The following is a 13,039-nucleotide window of genomic DNA, read 5'->3' as shown; positions in this document are numbered from 1 at the left end:
CACATCATCGCTATGTCGCGAATGGTCAACGGCAAGATACAGAAGAGTAAAACCCTATAGAGTACATAGTCGTGAACTTGAAGAGATAGCACATAAAAGTCACGTAGATGGTCGTAGCTCAAAAAATATATATATAATGGTAGGAGATAGTGTGATATCAGTACCAGGTACCCTAGGAGTATAAGTAAGATCATCTACCCTAACTAAGTTGTTGTAAAATTCAGCACATAAACTTATGTTTACTGAACTAGTACAGTAAACAAGGTTCTGTAAGTTATAGTGGTTAATGTTGGGATCTTAGATGGCTAGAGGGGGGGTGAATAGCCTCTTAAAAAACTTAAACAAAAATTTCTACAGAAAACTTGTTAGCACAGCGGAATTAGAAAACTAAAACAAGAAGGAAACAAGCACACTAACACACTGATTTACGAGGTTCGGGGATAACTTGCCCCTACTCCTCGGCGTGTCCGTAAGGTGGACGAGTCCTTGATCTTCGGTAGATCACACCCCGGATGACTCCGGCTAATGAAGCTCTCCTTCTCGGTGGAGTAACCTCTCCACAAAGTCTCAAGAAAGATATATGTTAAAGCACAAGACTTACAGAGCTCGGTGGCACAGAAGAATGAAATGAAACTTACAACCACGCGAGGATCAGTGGAAACAGAGAACTTCACAGACAGCAGTTTCTCACCCGAGAGCTCAAGAACTTAGCACACCACAACGATCAACAGAACGTTTTTCACTTTGTTGCTTTCTTGTTCTTTTCTCTCGCTTTTTACTGCTTCTTAAGCCTCTGTCCCCGCTGTCACGGATCGTGGTCGATCTACACAGAATCATCGCTGCAGCCAATCCCTCTTCCTCCTTACTAGTTCTCTGAACCAATCACTAGGAGTCAAGCGGATCGCAGCCAGATCACACCAGTAGCCGTTGATGCCTCAAATGCACCATGCACCGCGAATTACAGCAGAAAGGTCATTTGTCGTATTCCTCTTATGGACTTAATTTGAAATTAAGCTCTGAATGATACTTGTGATCCTGCAAACTCAAAAGCTAACAGCACAGAGGGTTATATCACATATATCAGGTAAATCAAATGCAGTGGAGGAATCGCAGAAATAATAACAAGTCTGATTGTGTGTGGATCGGTCTCCAGACCGATCCATGGACCGATCAGGGCATATCCTGATCGGTCCACCTCTTGTCTGATCGGTCGTGGAGACCGATCAGGCTTCAGGTGGATCTGTCTCCACGACCGATCCATGCCTTCTTCTCTTCGCAGTACCATCTCCTGATCGGTCCGCAGACCGATCAGATTACACTCAGTGTGCTACTGAGTGTTTCCTGATCGGTCACCAGACCGATCAGATTACACTCAGTGTGCTACCGACCGATCCACTGTCTCATGTATCACTGGATCAGTCTGCTGACCGATCCAATGTACCATGGAATGTCCACTTAGGTCCCTCTCTGACCTAATTCGGTCTAGAGAACGAGCTCCCAAGCCCTCTCTGACCTAGTCCGGAGAACGAGCTGCCGAGCCCTCTCCGACTCCATCTGGTCCAGAGAACGAGCTACCGAGCCCTCTCTGACCTAGTTCGGAGAACGAGCTACCGAGCCCTCTCCGACTTCGTCCGGTCCAGAGAACGAGCTACCAAGCCCTCTCTGACCTAGTCCGGAGAACGAGCTACCGAGCCCTCTCCTACTTCGTCCGGTCCAAAGAACGAGCTACCGAGCCCTCTCTGACCTAGTCCGGAGAACGAGCTACTGACCTAGTCCGGAGAACGAGCTACCGAGCCCTCTCTGACCTAGTCCGTAGAACGAGCTACCGAGCCCTCTCTGACTTCGCGTGCCAAGTTTCCAACTTGGACTTTTCCTTTCCACTTGATCAACCTTGATCATTAATCAAACCGAGTTTAATTAACATCTGATACAAACTTAAATCCGTGTCAACATCAAAACAACAGTCAGGTCAGACTGTATCAACAATCTCCCCCTTTTTGTTGTTTGACAACACGATTTAAGTTTAGATCAAAAATGTTCTTATTTTCATAATTTTAGGGGAATCAAGATCCTCCCCCTAAGATAGATACACCACTAAGTCAATAACGGGAATCAAGATCCTTCCCGTAAGATGGATACACCACGATGTAAGGAGGTCAATAACAGGAATCAAGATCCTCCCCGTTATCTTCTCCCCTAAAATCAAATCTTCATACATCTCTAAACTTAGATATCCTCTCCCCCTTTGTCAAACACCGAAAAGGTGCAAATGAGGTGACAAAACTCAAAAGACTCCCCCTTAACCCATACTGTCGTTTTCTTAATGCACCTAGAATTCCCTCTAAGTGTATTATGAGACGATAATAAAAATAAGAGGCAGTCAAGACAAAGCGTATGAACAGCATAGCAATAGTCAATAGAAAATGACACATAAAGAAAAACAGGAAAATGAGCAGCATAAATAGATGAGAAACGCAAAAATCCAGGTCATACAAAAATATCCAACAGAATAGCATCCAAAATACAGACAGTCAAACAGAATGTATCAATCAATGTCCTCAACATGAGGAGCATCATCATCATCTGCGGGAGGCACGTAATCCTGCGGCGGCATGCTGGAGCTCGAAGGTGGATGGCCCGAGAACCGCTGCGGAGGTGGGTAGTTGGCCATCCAGCCCAGAAGTAGCTGCTGCGTCACCAACACGCAGTCCATGGAGCTCAGCAGCCAGTAGCTCATCGTGTCGATCAAAGCGACTGTCCAGCTTGGCGATCTGCCAGCGCAGATCAGGATCGGCTTCTCCATCGTCAGCAGCAGGAGGAGCAGTAATAGGAGCAACCTGTCGTGGAGGTCCCCGTGGCAACTCACCTAGAGCTCTCCCATCCTTCCACCGATCGTCCCCATTTTGTCCAATGATTCCAGACTTGGAAAATGCCCGCTTCCCAAGTCTGCAATCCTGTCTGACCATCTTGACTGTTCTACCCTTAGAGACATCAATCTGATGGGTCTCGAGCCAATCTGTAATTATATGCCCATAAGGCATATAAACAGTGGAGCTGCTAGGCTGAGAATATGAAATGATCGAAGAGTAGATGCTTGACATGATATCAAAATCGAGACGCCGACGTAAACCATAAAGCATAAGACAATGATATGATCGGATCTCAGATAATGGTTTAGATGTGATAGGTAGAAGGCAGTTCGTGACAATCTTGAAAAGAATGTAGTCTTGAGGAGATAATCTCAAGGCTGCAAAAGTAGGGAAGTCAACATCTAGCTCATCTAGTCCATCCGGTCTAGGGTGTCCAAAGAAATACTCATAGATAGAGTCAGGTGATTCATCAAGTGGAGGAGGTAATGACTCTGGTAAATCAGGATAAATAGGAAAAGGATTTCCTGAACACATACGGCAACCTAGATACCCAAAGAATTCTCTGATGGAGAAATCGATAGTTCTTTTAGCGACTCGGGTTTTATAAACACCATCACTGTTCTGATGAAGGTTGTTATAGAATTCAGATACTAGATCATAGTTGATGTCTCTCTCTAGGTAGACGACCGAGTCAAGTTTAAAATAGGCTAGTGTTTCAGATACAGAGGGACAAAATTCATCCATGTACTTTCGATCCATAGATCGACATGGAAGCAGCTTGAATGTCCTCTGTTGAAATGCTTGCTCAAACTGGCGGTTCGGGAATCTTGAAGAAGAGGAAGGTTGAGGTCGGGAGGGTGCCTGGGACTTGGATTTCTCAGGTGACTTAGATTTAGAGGTCCCTTCACCCACTACTTTCTTTCTAAGAGTTAACAAAGTGGTAAAATGGGGCAATGAGTGAGCACCGGAGCCACCAGCACCAAAAAAAACATATATGGTGAGAAATGAAACCGAACTAACAAAGTTCTAGAGAGGTAGAGAGTTACCTTGGTGCCATTGAACTTTTGGCTAGAGTTTCGGAGGGCTAGAGCTTCAGCTAGGGTTCGGCTAGAGGTCCGCGTGCAACGAGAAGAGAAAGAGTGAGGTGAGGGAAGGAGTCGGCTAGGGTTCCGCGTGAAAGAGGAAAAGAAGAGATCGGGAAGTTTTAATGGTTACTGATGGGTATACAGTTGATGAAATGATCGGACGGCTGTCCGATCAGGTGAAATCCTGACCGATCAGGGAACGTCCTGATCGGTCAGGGATTGTCCTGATCGGTCGTGGGGACCGATCAGGGAGCTTCCTGATCGGTCCCTGGACCGATCAAATGTGGATCAGTAGGGTCGATGTGTGCCGGTGTCTCCTGATCGATCCCTGGATCGATCAGTGAACCTTCTGTGGTCAGGAATGTCCTGATCGGTCATGGAGACCGATCAGGTATCGTCAAATCTCCTGATCGGTCGTGGAGACCGATCTGGCATCATCCTGATCGGTCCCTGGACCGATCAGTGTCTGATATAATTTTCAGTAACTGAAATTATGAGCCGTTATCTATCGAGAATTCTGAAAAGTTCAGAACTCAAGAATTCAAAATCTCCCAAATTCATAACCTAGAATCTAAGAATCAACACCCACAAGTATATTCAAAAAAATGAGCTCTTATGGTCTGAGCTTGTTTAGAGCCCGAAAGTTTCAGACTTTAAATCCAAAAACTCAGACATTTGGAATCTTAGAATTCCAATCTCAGAAAACCTTATAAAACTATATAGTAAACCAAGGTATTAATTAAGACTTAGGATTGCTATGATCAGTTTCAAGTTTGTCAAAATATATCCAAGTTGCTATTATTTCCTTTAACAACCTATCGTATTATCAATCAAAGTCATAAAATGAATCAAACAACAATATCAATCAACACATCAACCATCAACCATAATTAGATAATTTCTAGGCAAAAGTCCAACCAAGATTCCTTGATTGGAATATATGAGTAAGATCTAGGAGCCAAATACACATGAATTATGTAATGGCCTTCCCCATACTCAATTTATGTCTCTTCAACCTAATTATTCAAGGGATGCATGATACATTTTGAATAATTTGATTGATCCTAGCATCTCACCCCATTTCTAGCAAACAAAAATATTTTGTTAAACCTTATAGTTTGTGTGAGATGTTCCCAAGTTGCCCAAATTAATTTCCCAATTTCTCTTGTCATTTTAATGGTCCTTATTGATCATGATGTGGTCAAAATGACTTATTGAGCCAAACACATTCCCAATTCCCTCCTTAAATGACTAAATTCATTTTCCGGAAGGGGTTTTGTGAAAATGTCGGCTAAGTTTGACTTTGACTCAACATATGTGAGTGCAATGTCTCCCCTAGCTACGTGATCTCTAATGAAGTGATGACGCACTTCAATGTGTTTGGTCCTTGAATGATGGACTGGATTTTTCGTTAGGTTTATTGTGCTAATGTTGTCACACAACACTTGCACTCCCTTATACGAAAGTCCATAATCTTCTAGAGTGTGAATCATCCACAACAATTGTGATACACTCTCTCCCATGGCAATGTATTCAGCCTCGGTCGTGGAGAGAGCAACACAATGTTGCTTCCGACTTGACCAACTAACTAATGATGAACCTAAAAATTGGCAACCCCCACTAGTGCTTTTCCAATCCAATTTGCATCCAGCATAATCGGAATCGGTATAGCCTATCAAGTCAAAAGACTCAGTACGAGGGTACCAAAGACCTACTCTAATTGTACCTTTAAGGTATCTCAGAATTCTCTTAACTGCAATTAAATGAGATTCCTTGGCACAGACTTGATATCTAGCGCACATGCCCACAGCAAAGAGTATGTCCGGTCGACTAGCTGTGAGATATAGAAGACTACCGATCATGCTTCTATATTGCGTTAGATCAACTGATTTTCCACTCTCATCATTGTCCAGACGAGTGTTTGTCGCCATTGGAGTGGACACTTCCTTAGAGTCACTCATGTTGAATTTCTTGAGCATCTCTTGAGTGTATTTCGTCTGATGGACATAAATTCCATCTCGAGTTTGTTTGATTTCAAGTCCAAGGAAGAATGTCAATTCTCCTACTAGACTCATCTCAAACTCACTTTCCATGTGAGTGATAAATTCATTCAAATAGCCCTTGTTGTTTGAGCCACAAATTATGTCATCGACATACACTTGGGCTACAAAAATGTTTTCACCATCTCTACGTAGAAATAGTGTTGGGTCTATTTGGCCTCTTACAAAACCCTTTTCTAGTAAATATGTTGACAACCTTTCGTACCAAGCTCGTGGTGCTTGTTTAAGCCCATAAAGTGCTTTCTTGAGCTTGTACACGTGGTTTGGAGCTTCGGTATTCACAAACCCCGGTGGTTGTTCAACATAGACTTCTTCTTTAATAAAGCCATTTAAGAAGGCAGATTTAACATCCATTTGATAGAGCTTGAAACCTCTATGTGCAGCAAAAGCTAGCATCAAATGAATGGACTCTAATCGTGTCACGGGAGCATAAGTCTCATCATAATCGAGGCCTTCGACTTGACTATAGCCCTTGACTACAAGTCTCGCCTTGTTTCTTACGACTTCTCCCTTTTGGTTTAACTTATTTTTGAAGACCCATTTAGTTCCAATAATGGTGGTCTTCTTAGGTCTAGGAACTAAGTCCCATACTTGGCTCCTTTCAAATTGACCTAACTCATCTTGCATAGCTAAGATCCAATCAAGATCGTGCAATGCCTCATCAACTATTTTTGGTTCAATTTCTGAAATCAATGCGACTTCATTAGACTCATTTCTGAAGAATGACCTAGTCCTAACCCCTTGTTGGATGTCTCCGACAATTTGGTCTTGGGGATGACTAGTGGCTATCCTAGATTGTCTTGGTGTTGATGGTGCCTCATGAATGGTCTCACTAGGCACAGGCAAGGACTCAATATCAGGCAAAGGATCAGATTGAGTTCTTTGTTGCCTTTGCTCATCAACATTAGAGTCAACTTCGACTCGTTCTTCATTTTGATCATTCAAACTTAGATTTCTAAGTTCAAATTAAATTTCTCCTACATCCCTTGATTGATCATTTAAGTTAGGGATTTCTTCAAAAGCCACATCAGAGGACTCTTCAATCAATTTAGTCCTATTGTTGTAGACTCGATAGGCTTTGCTGGTGAGCGAGTACCCGACCAGTATCCCTTCATCAGCCTTGGCCGAAAATTTTCCAAGATGGTCCTTGGTGTTCAAAATAAACACCTTACAACCAAACACCCTAAGATGTTTAATTGTAGGGGGTTTTCCAAACCAAAGTTCATGGGGAGTCTTTCCTAAAAACCTATGTATCAGGATTCGGTTTTGCACATTTCACAGCTTCAGCCCATAAGTAACTCGGTAGTGAGTACTCATTGAGCATACTTCGTGCAGCCTCTTGTAAGACTCAGTTCTTTCTCTCCACAACCCCATTTTGCTGTGGGGTCCTTGGAGTAGAGAACTCATGCCTATATCCCTTTTCTTGACAGAATTCTAAAAACCTATGATTTTGAAATTCCCCACCATGATCACTTCTAATGGTTTTAATTGTTGTTGATTTTTCATTTTCAGTTCTTCTACAAAAGGAAATAAAAATATCTATGGTTTGATCCTTAGTTTTCAAAAAGAAGGTCCATGTATATCTAGTAAAGTCATCAATAATCACTAAACAGTATCTACTTCCATTTAATGAAATAACACTACTGCAATCAAACAAATCCATATGTAATAAGTCTAAGGCAGTAGTTGTACGTACAGCGCTTTTACCTTTATGAGGCGCTTTAGTTTGCTTACCCTTCTGACATGCATCACACAATTTGGTCTTTTGGTACTTGATGCTTGGTAAGCCTCGCACTAACCCTTTATTGACCAGCTTCCGGATATTCTTCATGTTCACATGAGCCAACCTCCTATGCGAAAGCCACGATTCTTCTTCTTTTGACATGAAACACTTAGCAAGAGCATTAGTAGCACTTTTAAAAGAAACTTGATAAATATTATCTACCCTTGTGCCTACTAGTACCGTGTCAAGTGTGTCAATGTTCTTGACTAGACATTGACTCGAATGAAACTCAATTGTGTAACCCATATCACACAATTGACTGACACTTAGGAGATTAAAAGTCATCCCCTTGACTAGAAGGACATTCTTGATTTGGAGGCATTCGGATATATGAATGTCTCCAACTCCTATAACCTTAAGACTACCATTGTTACCAAATGACACATTACCTCTATTTTTGTTTTGAATGGTAGAAAACAGTGACTTGTCCCCGGTCATGTGCTTGGAGCATCCACTATCAACAAACCAAGTTGATAGACGCTCCCCCTTTACCAATGCCTACAAGACACAAAAGATAGATGTTTTAGGTACCCAAATCTTTGGACCTAATGCATCTACAATGAAAGACTTAGGCACCCATGCCTTTGATACCTTCTTCCTAGTCTCATGAACCCTAGAAACATGCGATCTATGAAATTGGGTTCTTGACACTAAAGAAATAAAGCTAGACTCCTTAGGTTGGTATCCTAATCTAGCCTTGTTGTAGACCGCCCTTTGGGCATTTAGAATCATGTCTAGGGTCTTGGAGCTAGTTGAGAATTTTTCAAGCATTTTCTTGAGTTTCTCAACCTCACCCTTCAAGGCCTTGTTCTCATCCTCAAGCAGCTCTAGATGTAGGTCATCAACCTCATCTTCCCTAAGAGCTCTCAAGTTTTCTACTTCTTCTTTTAATGATTTATTTTCTGTTTTTGATTTTTTAAGCAAGGTAGACAAATGTATAATAGTCTTATAGCATTTTTCTAGGTGAGAAGAGGTTACCTCTTCATCATCCGAAGATGATGAAGCCGCAGCTGAAGTGCTTGAGTCATCACTCTCGGACTCGGACTCCTCCCTTGCCATGAGTGCCAATTGCCGAGTACTCTTCTCCTTCTTCTCTTCCTCCTCCGATGAGCTTGAGGAAGATTCAACCCAAGTGGCCTTGAGAGCTTTCTTCTTCTTGGCTCTTTCCTCCTTCTTTTTGGCCCGTTCCTCCTTCTTGAGTTTTGGACACTCACTCCGGTAGTGGCCTTTCTTGCTACACTCATAGCAAGTAATGTTAGACTTATCAATATTTTGATCTACAGTTTTACCTTTGTATCTCCTGCTTCTTCTCATGATCCTCCTCACAAAATTTGCCATCTCGCTTGATGATGATCCACCTTCATCATCGGACTCGGAGGAGGATGAAGATGAAGGAATCTCTTTCTCCTTCTTCTTTTCTTTCTTTCTTCTCCCATCCTTGCTCTTTTCTCCTGCAACCAAAGCTATACCTCTCTCCTTTTGACCTTTGCTAGCAAGTTCATGAAGTTCCATTTCACAAAAAAATTCATCTAACTTTACAATTAAAAGATCCTTAGAGACCTTGTAGGCATCTACCATAGATGACCACAAGGCACTCCTCGGAAAGGCTTTTAGAGCGTACCTTACAAGATCGCGATTCTCCACGCGTTCATCCACGGAATGGAGACCATTGATGATCTCTTTGAATCTTCCATGTAGCTCACTTACTGTCTCATTTTCCCTCATGGTGAGGTTTTGGAGTTGATTCAAGAATAGGTCCCTCTTGGCTATCCGAGAATCTCGAGTTCCTTCTTGGAGCTCGATAAGCTTGTTCCATAAATCTCTTGCACTTGAGAATGGACCTACCTTGACGAGTTGGTCCTTGGCAATCCCACATTGTAAGGTGACTACCGCATTGGCATCGGCTTGCCCTTTACGAGTTTGTTCAGTAGACCACCTTGATGAATCGAGTTCCTTACCTTCTTCGTCCTTCGGTGGTGTGAATCCTTCCTTGACCGAGAACCACATGGAGATATCAGTCTTGAGGTAATACTCCATGCGGCTCTTCCAATACTGGAAATCTGCTCCATCGAAGAAGGGTGGTCTGTTGGTGCTGAATCCTTCCTTCATGGCCATCTTGTTGCTCCTTGGAATGTTAGTCCAGATGAAGAGCACCAGGCTCTGATACCACTTGTTGGGATCTTAGATGGCTAGAGGGGGGGTGAATAGCCTCTTAAAAAACTTAAACAAAAATTTCTACAGAAAACTTGTTAGCACAGCGGAATTAGAAAACTAAAACAAGAAGGAAACAAGTACACTAACACACTGATTTACGAGGTTCGGGGATAACTTGCCCCTACTCCTCGGCGTGTCCGTAAGGTGGACGAGTCCTTGATCTTCGGTAGATCACACCCCAGATGACTCCGGCTAATGAAGCTCTCCTTCTCGGTGGAGTAACCTCTCCACAAAGTCTCAAGAAAGATATATGTTAAAGCACAAGACTTACAGAGCTCGGTGGCACAGAAGAATGAAATGAAACTTACAACCACGCGAGGATCAGAACTCACAGATCGCAGTTTCTCACCCGAGAGCTCAAGAACTTAGCACACCACAACGATCAACAGAACGTTTTTCACTTTGTTGCTTTCTTGTTCTTTTCTCTCGCTTTTTACTGCTTCTTAAGCCTCTGTCCCCGCTGTCACGGATCGTGGTCGATCTACACAGAATCATCGCTGCAGCCAATCCCTCTTCCTCCTTACTAGTTCTCTGAACTCACACCAATGAAATCACAGTCTTCACTGGTGTCTTCTGAGCTCGAACCAATCACTAGGAGTCAAGCGGATCGCAGCCAGATCACACCAGTAGCCGTTGATGCCTCAAATGCACCATGCGCCGCGAATTACAGCAGAAAGGTCATTTGTCGTATTCCTCTTATGGACTTAATTTGAAATTAAGCTCTGAATGATACCTGTGATCCTGCAAACTCAAAAGCTAACAGCACAGAGGGTTATATCACATATATCAGGTAAATCAAATGCAGTGGAGGAATCGCAGAAATAATAACAAGTCTGATTGTGTGTGGATCGGTCTCCAGACCGATCCATGGACCGATCAGGGCATATCCTGATCGGTCCACCTCTTGTCTGATCGGTCGTGGAGACCGATCAGGCTTCAGGTGGATCGGTCTCCACGACCGATCCATGCCTTCTTCTCTTCGCAATACCATCTCCTGATCGGTCCGCAGACCGATCAGATTACACTCAGTGTGCTACTGAGTGTTTCCTGATCGGTCCGCAGACCGATCAGATTACACTCAGTGTGCTACTGAGTGTTTCCTGATCGGTCACCAGACCGATCCATGGAAACTCAGTTTCACAGTTTCACTAGATCGGTCTGCCGACCGATCCACTGTCTCATGTATCACTGGATCAGTCTGCCGACCGATCCAATGTACCATGGAATGTCCACTTAGGTCCCTCTCTGACCTAATTCGGTCTAGAGAACGAGCTCCCGAGCCCTCTCTGACATAGTCCGGAGAACGAGCTGTCGAGCCCTCTCCGACTCCATCTGGTCCAGAGAACGAGCTACCGAGCCCTCTCTGACCTAGTCCGGAGAACGAGCTACCGAGCCCTCTCCGACTTCGTCCGGTCCAGAGAACGAGCTACCGAGCCCTCTCTGACCTAGTCCGGAGAACGAGCTACCAAGCCCTCTCTGACTTCGTCCGGTCCAGAGAACGAGCTACCGAGCCCTCTCTGACCTAGTCCAGAGAACGAGCTACCGAGCCCTCTCTGACCTAGTCCGGATAACGAGCTACCGAGCCCTCTCCGACTTCGTCCGGTCCAGAGAACGAGCTACCGATCCCTCTCTGACCTAGTCCGGAGAACGAGCTACCGAGCCCTCTCCGACTTCGCGTGCTAAGTTTCCAACTTGGACTTTTCCCTTCCACTTGATCAACCTTGATCATTAATCAAACTGATTTTAATTAACATCTGATACAAACTTAAATCCGTGTCAACATCAAAACAACAGCCAGGTCAGACTGTATCAACAGTTAATGATCTCTACAGCTAGAATACAGGAGCGTAAGAAAAACTATCTATCTAAGCACCTAGTCCTGATAGGCATATAGATGGTAGACTCAAACCTAATCCTAAGTTCGTCAGTAGGGAACCTAGGGTCAGCACTAGTAATAGAGGGCCCAGCACCAGATCTAGAATGTTTCCTAAATTATTAAAAAAAACTATACTAAGCATAAATTATAGAAATGAAATATTTTAAAAACTTAGGGGGAAAAAAAGAATTTACGGAGGCATCGTGAATAAGTTTTTTAGAAATGACGACCTTGGTTGACTCGCAATAGCGTAATAATCGAAAAAAAAAAAGAGGAAAAGTTTTAATTATCAATCCCTCTCTCATTAAGGATCGAAGAGAACCTTTGCAAGAGATGAAAAGATGAGGTGCAAGAGGAGGGGGGCGCCCGGAGTTAGTCGGGGCGGGGTGCCCGAAGTACCTTCTGGGTTGTCACGCCCCGGGGAAGTCCCTGCCAGAAGAAATTTCGACAGCATCTCCCCTGTATGGGTGACAATCTGAAACTTCCTACAACATCCAGATACCTCGGTCAACACGGCGAAAACAATATATATAAATAATAAGCAACATCCACGCAGTTTAATAATAAAACTAAACTAATACAACAATAAGGAAAAACTAAGTCAAAAATCCTACTCAACTATACCCATAAAGCTCAAAATTTATATCCTACTCCACTACACCCATAAAACTCAAATCATAATGATAAAATCAACTCACCTCTTCTGCCGTCCAAGCAGGCATGTAGCAAAACATATCCAATAAAACCCATCGACAATAAAACCATACAATATCTAAGTGTCAAAAACCAGAACAAGTCTAGATAGTAATAAGAAAACCAAAAGATAAAAACACACATACTCGCGATCTGCAAGGGACTAGCGACTGGAACTCCTCCGGACAACCTCAACCTGAAAATAGTAATAACCATGTGGTGAGTCAACTCCTTAGCGGGTAACTACTGATATGCATAATAAAGAAAATAACAAATAGCACTAATCATGCATACAGTCCTCTCCTGATATAAGAAGGATAAATGTAAACTGAAATAAATAGGAGAACAACTGTACTAACCAGGACCTAGTGTATGGATAATAAACCGAGAGGTATAGAAATCATGTATGCATGTCAAACAAATGCATCCATCCAATATGCAGCAAATAAATGCAGCAA

This window comes from Zingiber officinale, chromosome 7B, assembly GCF_018446385.1.
Source record: "Zingiber officinale cultivar Zhangliang chromosome 7B, Zo_v1.1, whole genome shotgun sequence".
NCBI lineage: Eukaryota > Viridiplantae > Streptophyta > Magnoliopsida > Zingiberales > Zingiberaceae > Zingiber > Zingiber officinale.
This window is presented reverse-complemented; position numbering follows the sequence as displayed.